Here is a 13,491-nt window from a genome sequence, read left to right on the forward strand (position 1 = left end):
GATGTGGTACTGAGGAATCGAACCCAGGGATTCATGCATGCTAGGCAAGCGCTCTACCACTGAGCCGCATTCCCAGCCAGCCAGGTGGTTGTTGTTTTTAAATACACAAAACTGTGGGTGGCTTATTTCTAAGTTTTTTGCACTTAAATTGGCTCTGAATAGTTTTTCTTTTAGGAGGTTTGAACAGTTTAGTTTGTAAAGCAACACACTTGCATCAGCTGTCTTTTTGGGCACTTCCTGGAGCCCAGTATTGAACCTGCACTTCTAAGCCCAGAGACCTTTGCCTTCCTCAGTACCAGGAAAAGTGCCCAAGCCCTCGTCCACGCAGGGCGCGAGCCGCGCATGCCCAGAAAGGCGGGTGTAGAGCCGGCCGTTTGAAGATCGGGTTCTGCAGTTCCCGCCATTTTGTCCTGCTGGTCCCCAGGCGAGCCCCCTCATCCGTCCTGCTGCGGACTACAAGTCCCGTGAGCCTCCGCGGAGCCATTTCCGGCCCTCACTGTCCGGCCCGCTCCCTCTTCTCCCCCCCCCTCCCAGGGGCCGAGGGCTCTGGCTGCGGCCCGGCGGCCAGAGGCCAGGTAGGATTTCCGGGGGAAACTGCTGTGGAGACCGGGGAGGCGGCGGCAGCGACCTCTACCCGGGTGAGTTCGGCAAGCGAGGGAAAGTGAGTGGCTCATGTGCTCGGGCCGTGCTCTCGGCCTCGAAAGGGGGTCGCGGACTGGGCGGGGGGTGGGGGGAGAATGCCCGAGTGGCGACTGGGTCTGGCCAGGGCGTGGCGGTCCGGGGCCGCCGCCTCCCTCCTCGGCCCTCCCACCCACCGCGGTGCGACGGCGCGCGGTGTCTCCGCCCGCGGCTGGGCCGCGCTGGCTCGCCCTCTCCGCCCCCCAGACTCCTCCAAGCCCTTTTGTCTGCGCGGCTTTCTCGTGAAACCCTTTGTGTCCGTGCTTGGAGTCGTCGCCCGGGGTGTGGGGGTCAGTCCGCAGATCCCCGGCGGGGACCGGCTCCCGTGGGGATCCGGTGACCGTAACGGGATCGGGTCAGAGTCCAGTTTTCAAAACGGTTCTCCCGCCGACCTCGGCATTCCCACGAGCGGAGCGGAGCCTGCGGAGCCAGGCAGTTTCTGTGGAAACCGAGGCTGTCGTCCAGCTCCTCCATGTCAGCCGTCGGCAGGCTGCGCACGCCTCCAGCAGGGTTCTCCGTTGGGGAAGGAATCTGGGAAAGGCGCAGCCTTCGAACCCCGCTCCTGGCGAGCGACTTCGCTCTGGTCTGTGGCCGCTCTGGTGGAAGTGGAGGCGGGACACCTCGATGCACTCCTGTGCATAGCACTCCCCACTTCCCGAAACTCGAGGACAATAAGTGATTTGCAGAACACCTTTCATTGCTTGGAAAGTGACTTCAATACCCCGTTCCTTCATCACGCTACTCGCTTCCCGAAACAGGGTCCGTGTTTGGTTTTTTTCTTTAGTTTGAAAGAAAAAGCCCTTTCACCGAGAGACTTTAGAGCGAGAGCACAAACCTAGTGGTTTCTAGAAAGCACGCGCTTTTTCACCAGGTAAAAGTAACAGATTAGGGGTGGAGAGATGTATTTCTAATAGGAGTCACGGAATTGAGTGGCGTTGTTAGATTTAGTTTATGGTTAAAAGAAAAACAACCAAAAAAACATTGTAGACACTTCTTTTGAAAAGTAGATTAATGAGTATTTCAAATTCCTGAAATGAAGACAGCTGGGACTCTTTGCATGAATCAGAGGAAGTAAATTTTTACCAAATCCAAGCAAGGCAAAGTCCTTTATTTTCTATTACCTTTTTTATTTTTTGGTACCTCACAATGAAAATTACTTATTCTCAGAATACAAGAAGACTGTGTTAGTAATATTGTATAGGGTTGGGAGATCCTTAAGTGCAGTTGTTAAATTTTTTTTCTATCTTTAGTTTTTTTTTTTCTTATTGTCAAAGTGATGTATAGAGAGGTTACAGTTTCATACATTAGGCCTTGGGTACATTTCTTGTTCTATTTGTTACCTCCCTCATTCCTCCCTCCCCCTTCCCTTGTTTCTGTGTGTGTGTGTGTGTGTGTGTGTGTGTGTGTGTGTGTGTGTGTGTGTGTGTGCTAGTGGGGATTGAATCGAGTCTTGCCCATGCTGCTTTGAGCTACATCTCTAGCCTGGGCTATTACTGAGGTTTGAAATCAGGGCATGTCATTTGCTGGGCATAGATAGCACTTACTAGATAGGCAGTCTATTGCTGAGCAATGCTCCTAGCCCCTTATCTTTGAGAAAGGGTCTTGGGATTGCAAGTCTTCCTGCCTCAGCCTCCTGACTGCTGGGATTACAGGTGTGCCCCACCACATCCCAATTTTGTGTTCAGTTTTTAACAAAAAAGTGAGTGGGGGGCTGGGAATGTGGCTTACCGGTAGAGTACTTGCCTAGCATGCATGAAGCCGGGAATTCAATTCCCTAGTACCACATAAACAAAAATCTTGATGGTGGCGCTGTGGCTCAAGTGGTAGAGTGCTAGCTTTGAGCTAAAGCTCAGGGAAGTAAGTGCCTAGGCACACTGAGTTCAGTCCCCAGGACTGGCAACAACAACAAAAAAAGATGTAAATGGGGAATCTTAAGTTTTCCTTGCTAGATTTCCATGCAGTAGCCACAGTTTTAAACTGAGTTTTTAAACGATCCAAGAAACAATAGTTGCTATGCACCAGCTCTTATTTGTTCAGGCATGATAATACTATCAGTGTTACTTAAAAAAAAAAAAAAGTGGGCTGGGAATGTATGTGGCTTAGTGGTAGAATGAAGCCCTGGGTTCAATTCCTCAATGCTAGCCGTGAGCAAAAGAAGCTCAGGGACAGTGCCCAGGCCCTGAGTTCAAGCCCCAGGACCAGCAAAACAAACAAACAAAAAATGATTGGATACACTGTGTGGTTTAATTCTAACTACAATTCTGTGGGGTAGTGGGTCTTCATTTTATAGTTAATAAAACCTTCCCTCTTAATGTTAAGCGACTTACTTATTCAAGGCCATACAGTTAAACTAGGTAGGAAAGAGCAGAAGAGAACCTGCTCCAAGTCTAATGCTTCTTTCCTTTACCTCATATTTAATGCAAGTATTAGTCATACTTCTACAAATAGCTTTTATTTGCTGAGATCTGAGTATGGGAGAAAAATAATGGAAATATTTTAAGTGAAAACTGATTAATAAGGAACTAGAATTCATAGAATCTTAAATAATTAGTCTTTCCATAAGTTATACTGATCGCTGATGCCATCATTTTGGCTTGCCATATATAGTTTGATTACCTTATGTCTAGGCAGAATAGCAATTTAATAGAGCCTTGGGGTAGAAGCATGGTGAGTTACTCAGTTGTGGTTTTACAGTTTTATGAAAAGATTAACAGGTTTATTAAGATATAGGAGAATATAGGTATACAATCTTTGGCTCCTGAAACATTGAAGACAGAACTCAAATGCATACTTTTTTTTTTTTTTTTTTAGTCAGAGCATTAAGACTTAACAGAATGTTTTATTTTGCTTCTGCCTTTAATAAAAACTTTTAATCAGTTTCATACCTGCAATTAAATCTTGGATTTATGTCAGTACATGCCATAAATGTGACATCAGAAATAGAAACAACTTCAACTCCTTTACTTAAATTCTTAGGTAAAATGTATGACATGCTAGTGGAATTGAGTCAATACTGTTAATTTAGCTCACCCCCCTTTTAAATTTTTGAGACAGACTCTTGCTATGTAGTAAGGGTGGTCTCAAACTTCTCATCTTCCAGTCTTAGCCTCCCTGATACTGGGATTACAGGCTTCTCTATAACAGGTAGAAGCTTGTTTTTATTCCCTTTTATTATACCATCATCATGGGAAAGAACTGTATGTGTGAGAGAGTATGTGTGTGTGTGTGTATATGTGGCATGTTACTGGGGAATGAACTGGTGGCCTGGAGTTACCAAGGTAAGTGTTCTAGCACTTGAGCCAGATCCCCAATACTTTTGCTTTTCCTTGTAGGATCTTTTGGGGGTTTTTTTTTGTGTTTTTTTTTTTTTTTTGCCAGTCCTGGGCCTTGAACTCAGGGCCTGAGCACTGTCCCTGGCTTCTTTTTGCTCAAGGCTAGCACTCTGCCAGTGGAGCCACAGTGCTACTTCTGGCCTTTTCTATATATGTGGTGCTGAGGAATCGAACCCAGGGCTTCCTGTATTCGACGCAAGCACTCTTGCCACTAGGCCTATTCCTAGCCCTCTTTCTTTTTTTGTTGGTCATGGGGCTTGAACTCTGGGCCTGGGCGCTATCCCTGAGCTCTTCAGCTCAAAGTTAGTGCTCTACCACTTGAGCCATAGCACCCCTTCTGACTTTTTCTGTTTATGTGGTAATGTTTTATTGAAGCCAGGGCTTCACACATGGTAGGCAAGCACTCTACCACTAAGCCACATTCCCAGCCCCCCACATCTTTTTTGAAGAACTCTTTTTTTTCTCTTGTCTTTTTTGCTCTTGGTCTACTTTATTTCCACACTCATCAGTCATGAACGAGTACCTATTACATTCTAGGTCCTGCTATGTTATAGATATTGAGGACAAATTAATGAAGGCTCTTCCCTCTTGGGCTTTACAGATTGGTTAGAACTGAGGAAAGAAAAGGGACGAATCACAAAATAAAAATTGAAATCCTCTTATTGTGAGTAGCTCATGTAACCCTTGTGTGCCTTAGAGTTTTTTCAGAATAATGATTCTTTCTCTAACTTTAGACTTGTTTCCAGGAATAAGTAGAATTACATATCTGGTTGTATTATATGCTTCAAATTCCAGTTGTAAGTTATTTTTGCTATTACTATTAGAAAAGGAAAAGGTGTATTGAAATAATATTATAAAGAAGCTTAGCCAGTACCGGTTGCTCATACTAATAATCCTAGCTACTCAGGAGACTGTGATCTGAAGATCGAGGTTCAAAGCCAGCCAGGGCAGGAAAGTCCGTGAGACTCATATCTCCAATTAACCACCAGAAAACTGGAAGTGGTACTGTTTCTCAGTACCACTGAGAAACCAAGTTTCTCAGATAACCAAGGTTCTCACTGAGAAACTTTTCTACCAAGTGGTAGAATGCTGGCCTTGAGCAGAAGAGCTCAGGGACAGGGCCCAGGCCCAGAGTTCAAGACCCATGACCGGCCAGGAAAAAAGAAAGCTTATAGGAAGAAAAACTGAGTGGATAGATTATTTGGTCTAACAGAGTATGAGATGTCCCCTTGTAAAGGATGTATGCCTTTTCAAATTATTTAATTTAATTAAAATTATTTTTCTTTCCAGTGACTGAGTTGAACAGTTTTTTTACACTTTGTTCTACCACTGAGTTACATTCACAGCTCCCTCTAGAAAATTGAGAAAAGCAACTTTTGCCCAGAAAACAGCACATAAGTAAATATTTACATGTCATTGGAAATTTGTTGGGCTGGAGATGTAGCTTCAGTGGTAGAGTACCTGCCTATTAAGCACAAGACCCTGAATTCAAATCCCAGTTCCACCACCACCCCCCCCCCCCCAAAAAAAAAAGGAAGGAAATTACAGATTACTGAGGAGCCCTGCTTGGATTAGGTAGTTAAAGGTACAATGGCTGCTGAAGGAACTGGTTGCTAAGGAGGTCTTTTTTTTTTTTTTGGCCAGTCCTGGGGCTTGAACTCAGGGCCTGAGCACTGTCTCTGGCTTCTTTTTGTTCAAGGCTAGCACTCTGCCCACTTGAGCCACAGCGCCACTTCCGGCCGTTTTCTGTATATGTGGTGCTGGGGAATCGAACCCAGGGCCTCATGTATACGAGGCAAGCACTCTTGCCACTAGGCCATATCCCCAGCCGCTAAGTAGGTCTTAAAATGCTTTGCCAAACCAGGTGCCAGTTGTTCATACCTATACTCCTAGCTATTCAGGGGCCTGAGATCTGAGGATCACAATTTGAAGCCAGCCCATACAGGGAAGTCTGTGAGACTTTTCTTTTTTGTGTGCCAGTCCTTGTACTTGAACTCAGAGCCTTTAAAAATTACATATATAGTACATATATGTAATCATATATATATGATTGGTACTTGAACTCAGAGCCTTTTAAAATTACATATATATATGATTATGGGCCTTGAACTCAGGGCCTTGGTGCTGTCCCTGGGTTCACTCCTCAGCACCAAAACTGAAAAAGATAAATGAAGGAAGGAAAAAAGGATGGATGAGAGAGAATTGATGGTGTATGTGTGATGAAATCTTGAGCCTTCTGCATACTAGGTCAGCATTCTATCACACCTGCCCATAGGTGTGACACTTTTGAAGGGAAAGTTTCCAGCAGAGGGGCAGATAAGTTGATAGGTACAAGAGAACAGGTAGATAGTGAAGAAGTCTTAAGAAGAAAAAGAATCAAAAGCTCATGGAAACATTAGACATATAGCTCAGTGGCAGAACACTTGCCTGAAGGAGATTCTGGAGTTGATCCCCACCACTAAAAAACAAACAACAAAAAACCTTGAAGGGGCTGGGAATATGGCCTAGTGGCAAGAGTGCTTGCCTCATATACATGAGGCCCTGGGTTCGATTCTTCAGCACCACATATACAGAAAATGGCCAGTAGTGGCACTGTGGCTCAAGTGGCAGAGTGCTAGCTTTGAGCAAAAAAAAAAAAGAAGCCAGGGACAGTGCTCAGGCCCTGAGTTCACGGCCTAGGACTGGCCAAAAATAAATAAATAAATAAATAAATAAATAAATAAATCATGAAGAATTAAACCTTGAAATGGAAAAGGATGAGAGATGTAGTTGGAAATGGTAGAGACAGAAGATAAAATAGGATCACCTGTTGCCAATTGCTTGTTCATGTACCCAGATGCATTTTTATGGATTATTTGATAATTCTTTGTGTGTGTGTGTGTGTGTGTGTGTGTGTGTGTGTGGACCTGGGCACTGTTCCTGAGCTCTTTGTGTTTTTTTTGTATTCTATTTTTTAATTAATTTATCGTCAAAGTGTTACAGTTTCATACGTAAGACAGTGAGTGCATTTTTTATCCAACTTGTTACCTCCTCCCTCATTTTTCTCCCACCTTCCCCTCTCCCCAGTTCCTTTCCCCTCAGTTGTACAGTTGGTTTACAGCATATTGTCTTGTAGGTATTGCTGTTGCATTGGTTCGCCTTTTACCCTTTGTCCCTCTCTCCATTTTGATGTTCCCCTTCCCTTCCCTAGTTCTGATAAATGTCATATACAATACCCAGGGTACCAAAATCAGTTACAGTGATATCAGGGTTAAAACCATGGGGAAGTTCCTAAGCTCTTTTATTCAAGGCTAGCACTCTACCACTTTGAGCCACAGAACCACTTCTAGTTTTCTGGTGGTTAGTTGGAGATAAGTCTCACCGACTTTCGTACCTCAGCTGCTTTTGAACCATGATCCTCAGATCTCAGCCTCTTGAGTATCTAGGATTACAATGCTGGGCTTATTTAATAATTCTATAGAGTAGAGCCAGGTACTGGTGGCTCACGCCTGTAATCCTAGCTACTCAGAAGGCTGAGATCTGAGGATCACAGTTCAAAGGCAGCCCTGGCAGGAAAGTCCATGAGGCTCTTATCTCCAATTAACCACCAGAAAACCAGAAGTGGCGCTATGGCTTAAGTGCTAGCCTTGAGTTCAAGCTCCAAGACTGACCAAAAAAAAAAAATTCTATAGAGTAGGCACCCTCACTTAACAGATGAAGAAGTTATGATTTAACTGGGCCAGGCTATATATTACTCATGCTTGTAATCCTATCTACTTGGGTCCTGAGATTGGGAGCCAGGTCTCCCCCCGCCCCCCCCCCCCCCGCCATATGTGGTGCTGGGGAATTGAACCCATGGCTTCATGTATACAAGGCAAGCACTCTACCACTCGGCCATATTCCCAGGCCCAGGAGCCAGGTCTTTATGCTAGCTAAATAGGTGCTGTACACTGAAGCACTTAAGCCACACACCCAGCTCTTAGGTTTTAATTCTTTTTCTGTGTGTGTGTGTGTGTGTGTGTTTGTGTTTGGTTTTTTCCCCCCCTATATATGTGGTGCTGGGGAATTGAACCCATGGCTTCATGTATACAAGGCAAGCACTCTACCACTCGAACATATTCCCAGCCCCAGGAGCCAGGTCTTTTTTTTAGCTAAATAGGTGCTGTACACTGAAGCACTTAAGCCACACACCCAGCTCTTAGGTTTTAATTCTTTGTGTGTGTGTGTGTGTGTGTGTGTGTGTGTGTGTGTGTGTGTTTGTTAAAAGGGTTTGGGGACAACACTTTACGCTCAGTAGATAAGTGCTCTACCACTTGAGCCTTCAGCCCTTTTTTTCCGTTTGCTGTTACCAAGGGCTTTAAGCTTATTTGATTTGCTCACTCTGTTAGTGCTTTCATTTGGGCCATGCTTTAGCCAGCTTTTTGCTGATTTTATTTTATTTTTTGTTTTGTTTTGTTTTTTGCCAGTCCTTGGGTTTGAACTCAGGGCCTGAGCCCTGTTCCTGGCTTCTTTTTGCTCAAGGCTAGCATTCTACCACTTGAGCCACAGCACTACTTCTGGCTTTTTTATATGTGGTGCTGAGGAATTGAACCCAGGGCTTCATGTATATGAGGGGAGCACTTTACCCCTAGGCCATATTCCTAGCACTGATTTTATATTTTGAATTGGAATCTTATGGACTTTTCTGCCCTGGCTGGTTTCAAAACATTTTCCACATCTCTGCCTCCTAGAAAGAGCTACCAGCACTCAACCCTCTAGACATTTCTTGTATTAAATTTATCCAAAGGCATACCACAGATAATCGCTGTATCTATTTCTTCAATATCCTATTAGTTACAGAGGTTATATGATCAACACTATTGAGTGTTGAAGGAACTATTCACATGTATTTATCCTGGGGAGGAAGAATTACTGGTATCTACCTTGGAGGCTAGACTTTTATATTGACCTTTGATTTGTTGGGTTGACTAACCCTTGGGTGAACTTTTGGAGTTCAAAGGCACCAGTGAAAATGACCATTCTGGGAAAAGTAGTACATATTTCTTAGTCAGTGGAATCAGGGACCTTTCTATCAGTGGCTTTGAGGCCTCTCTTCATCAGACTTTCAGCTTGCTTGAAAAATGATGTCATATGCTATGAAATCAGATTAACTTGGGCTTGAATCCTATTTCTTTCCAACTTAGGGTTGTGAGAGTTAACATGTTTTTTTTGTTTTGTTCTTGTCCTGGGGCTTGAACTCTGGACTTGAGCACCTGCCCCTACCACTGAACCGCAGTGCCATTTCCAGCTTTTTCTGTGATTAATTGGAGATAAGAATCTCATGGACTTATCAGCTTGGGCTGGCTTTGAACTGAGATCTTCAGATCTCAGCCTCCTGAGTAGCTAGGGTTATAGCTGTGAGCCATTGGTGCCCAGCTGGCTATGTATGTCTTTTTTTTTTTTTTTTTTTTTTTAGCTCACATTAGCTATATGGGTGGGATGGAGAGATTTTATTGTTGTATCTCTACACATCTTTCTACTGTATTCTAATTAACTTTACCCCGCTTTCAAACTCTGTGTCCTCTTCCCCCAAAATAGTGTTTCTTTTCTTTTTTATTTTGGCCAGTCCTGGGCCTTGGACTCAGGGTCTGAGCACTGTCCCTGGCTTCTTTTTGCTCAAGGCTAGCATTCTGCCACTTGAGCCACAGCGCCACTTCTGGCCATTTTCAGTATATGTGGTGCTGGGGAATTGAACCCAGGGCCTCATGTATACGAGGCAAGCCACTAGGCCATATCCCCAGCCCACCCAAAATAGTGTTTCTAACAGTTTTCTTTGTTCCATTTTGATAGTTGCAAATAATCTATTTCAACAGTATTTAGCCTCCCACACGTATTCTATTTCTCTTCCCATCCTCTCATTGATTAATAACTTTCTTTGGGTTTCTCTATGCTGCCTTCATATATAAAGTGTATTACAAAGTTACTCATCCTCTTTTTTTCTTTCTCTCCCTCCGCCCTCTGAATAGTTTCCTAGTTGTTTTTTGTTTCTTATGCATTCTGAATAGTAACCATTAGTCAGAAGAGTAATTTGCAAATACTTTCTCCTGTTTGGCAGGTTGTTTTTTCACATGTTAGCTTTGTGCTTTTTGCCTTTGTGTCCTAAGCTTGTCTGATTTTTTTTTAAAAACTAGTTCCAATGACCTGAGCCTCACATTTAAGTCTTTAATCTTTTTTTAATTGACTTTATTTTTTGTCAGTCATGGGGTATGAACTCAGGGCCTAGGCACTGTCCCTGAAAGCTTCTTCACTCAAGGCTACTTGAGCTACAACACTACTTCCAGTTTTTTCATGGTTAATTGGAGATTAGAGTCTCAGTAACATTTCTGCCTGGTCTGGCTTTGTACTGCAATCCTTAGATCTCAGCCTCCTGAGTGGCTAGGATTACAGGTGTGAGCTTGCCAACACAGGCTCATACTCCAAACTTCCCTCCCCCCCTCCCCCCCCCCCCCCCGCCAGTCCTGAGGCTTGAACTCAGGGCCTGGGCACTGCCCCTGAGCTTCTTTTGCTAAAGGCTAGCACTGTACCACTAAACCACATTCCTAACCATCCAAACTTTTTTTTTTTTGGCCAGTCCTGGGGCTTGGACTCAGGGCCTGAGCACTGTCCCTGGTTTCTTTTTGCTCAAGGCTAGCACTCTGCCACTTGAGCCACAGTGCCACTTCTGGCCGTTTTCTGTATATGTTGTGCTGGGGAATTGAACCCAGGGCTTCATGTATGGGAGGCGAGCACTCTTGCCACTAGCCATACTCCCAGCTCCCATCCAAACATTTTTTTTCTTTTTTTGTCAGTCCTGGGGCTTTTACTCAGGGACTGAGCACTGTCCCTGGCTTCTTTTTGCTCAAGGCTAGCACTCTGCCACTTGAGCCACAGCGCCACTTCTGGCCATTTTCTGTATATGTGGTGCTGGGGAATTGAACCCAGGGCCTCATGTATACGAGTCAAGCACTCTTGCCACTAGGCCATATCCCCAGCCCCATTCAAACATTTTTAAAGTGTAACTTAATCCAGCCCTGTCAATCACCTTGTAATACTCCTATTCTATAAAAAGTCAACGGGCCTGGGAATGTGGCCTAGTGGTAAAAGTGCTCACCTTGTATACATGAAGCTCTGGGTTCGATTCCTCAGCACCACATATATAGAAAAAGCTGGAAGTGGCGCAGTGGTTCAAGTGGTAGAGTGCTAGCCTTGAGCACAAAGAAGCCAGGGACAGTGCTCAGGCCCTGAGTCCAAGCCCCAGGACTGGCAAAAACAAAACAAATGAAAAGTCGAATCTTAGGAGTTTCATTTTGTTTTCTACCAGTGAGCTATTAATGAAAATTTCCACACTTGCCCAAGCCTTACATTATTCTGAATACTTTGTCAGTGAAGTATAACTAGTTCACTGTCCTTGATGTAAAAGACACTTATTTTGTATTCTTCTTACATAGGGAAGTCACAATTACTTTTTGCCTTTGAATGAGCAAATCCCAGTTAAAAACCACTCTTCAAATTGTTGGGCAGTATTCTCCCAGAGATTTAAAAACTTATTCAGGCTGGAGAGACACTGGCTAAAGACAGGAAAATGTTGCAATTAAGGAATAATGCAATTTGTAGATGACTTGTTGATCACCAGTCCAACTTATGAGCTTTGTCTAGAAAATACTAGTGAGTCTCTCTTTTTTTTTTTTTTCTTTTTTTCCAGTCCTGGGCCTTGGACTCAGGGCCTGAGCACTGTCCCTGGCTTCTCTTTGCTCAAGGCTAGCACTCTGCCACTTGAGCCACAGCGCCACTTCTAGCCATCTTCTATGTACGTGGTGCTGGGGAATCGAACCCAGTGCTTCATGTATACGAGTCAAGCACTCTTGCCACTAGGCCATATTCCCAGCCCACTAGTGATTCTCTTATTTGCTTGCCTGAGTATCTTCCTAAAGTGAAGATATGCAAAAAATAAGTTATTTATCTGAGGTTTTGATTATAACACGGTCAAGAAAAACTCATGGCTAGCCAAAAAAGACTATTGCTAGCATCCAGAGCTCCAACTACAAAATCTTGCAAAAAGGTTCCTGGGGATGACAGGCTACTGTAGAATATTGATAACTAGTTTTGGGCTTATGAAAAGCTCTTGTATGAAGCTCTAATAGGGACAGATTTTAAGCCCATAATTGGGCCAACAGAATGAATATGTAGAGGTTCTTGATGCACGTTTCTAGCCAGCCAGACTCGGTGAACCAGACATTTGTCCACATAGCTTGAGAAGTCTTTACAGATGGAGCAACCTCACACTTTCAGAAAGGAAAAAAGCTAACACACAGATTCAGAGTAAACCTTTTTTCTGTTGGTCATGGGCTTGAATTCACAGCCCACAAACTGTCTCTGAGCTCTTCCTAACACTCTACCACTTTGAACAACAGCACCACTTCTGGCTTTCTGCTGGTTATTTGTCGGTAATAGTCTCACAGACTTTCCTGCCTGGGCTGTCTTTGAACCGTGATCCTTAGATCTCAGCCTCCTGAGTAACTAGGATTATAGGCATGTGTCACCAGAGCCTGACAAGAGCCACCAGAGCCCGGTGAGGTTAAGGCTTTTGATTGTCCATGCTCATAGGACTATATGGAAAGAGTGAGAGAGAGAGCACTCTTCAGTCTTTTTTTTTGGTCATTTGTGGGATTTGAACTCTGGGCCTGGACACTGTCCTTGAGCTCTTTAGCTCTACCACTTGAGCCACAACACCACTTCCGGTTTTCTGGTGGTTAATTGGAAATAAGAATTTCACAGACTTTGCTTCCCGGTGTGGCTTTGAACCATGATCCTTGGATCTCAGCCTCCTGAGTAAGTAGGATTACAGGAGTGAGCCACCGGTACCTGGCTCTCTTCAGTCTTAAGGTTATAAAGCATCCTCTGGAGATAAGCAAACCTCTGGAGTTTGTCTTCATGCCAAAAGAGGTGACTACCACGCACTATCCCAAACATCAAAAGAGAAACTTGGTAATGGTCAAAGCAGATAAATCAAGACACCAAGAATGGGGTTTGAAAGAACAGGAAAGTAAACTCTTTCTCACTGGAAAGTAAACTCTCCTGGAGTATTATGGTTCTGGAGAAGCTTGTGTTTGCTATAGCTGACTATATTATATTCATCAAGGCTTTCATTAGGGCAAGTTCATTAACTGAAGTGATAAGAGGGCCAGGATTGTATCTAGCAATAAAAGGGGTAATGCAGAGGTGCCAACTTTATGCCAAGAAAGACCCCCGAACAGAAAAATTACCAAGAAAGAGTTCAGAGTATTGTGGCGATATCCCTTTGAAGATTGGCAAGGGTTTATCACCCAGATGCCTAAGGCTGTCAAGAATTTAAATATCTACTAGGTTTTGTTGACATTTTTTCCAGTTGGGTAGAGGTATATCTCACTAGTACAGAAAGAGCCTCAGAGCTGGCGTGGGCTCTGCTAAGTAAGCCATTTCTGTATATGCCATACTGGTCTCCATA

The 13,491-nt window shown here is 44.0% G+C and overlaps 1 protein-coding gene across 4 annotated transcripts in view; it reads left to right on the forward strand.

Moving 5' to 3' along the window:
• Nucleotides 1-444: 444 nt before the first annotated feature.
• The window catches only part of Phactr4 (phosphatase and actin regulator 4), an 80,804-nt gene continuing 67,757 nt past the window's right edge, over nucleotides 445-13,491 (forward strand). Inside the window, exon 1 of one of the 4 annotated variants that reach the window (XM_048350648.1) lies at nucleotides 445-638. The gene's annotated coding sequence lies outside the window, so the exon portion shown is untranslated. The remainder of the gene's footprint in view (nucleotides 639-13,491) is intronic. The other 3 variants (XM_048350645.1, XM_048350647.1, XM_048350646.1) reach the window with 3 other exon arrangements.

This window comes from Perognathus longimembris, chromosome 7, assembly GCF_023159225.1.
Source record: "Perognathus longimembris pacificus isolate PPM17 chromosome 7, ASM2315922v1, whole genome shotgun sequence".
Taxonomy (NCBI): domain Eukaryota; kingdom Metazoa; phylum Chordata; class Mammalia; order Rodentia; family Heteromyidae; genus Perognathus; species Perognathus longimembris.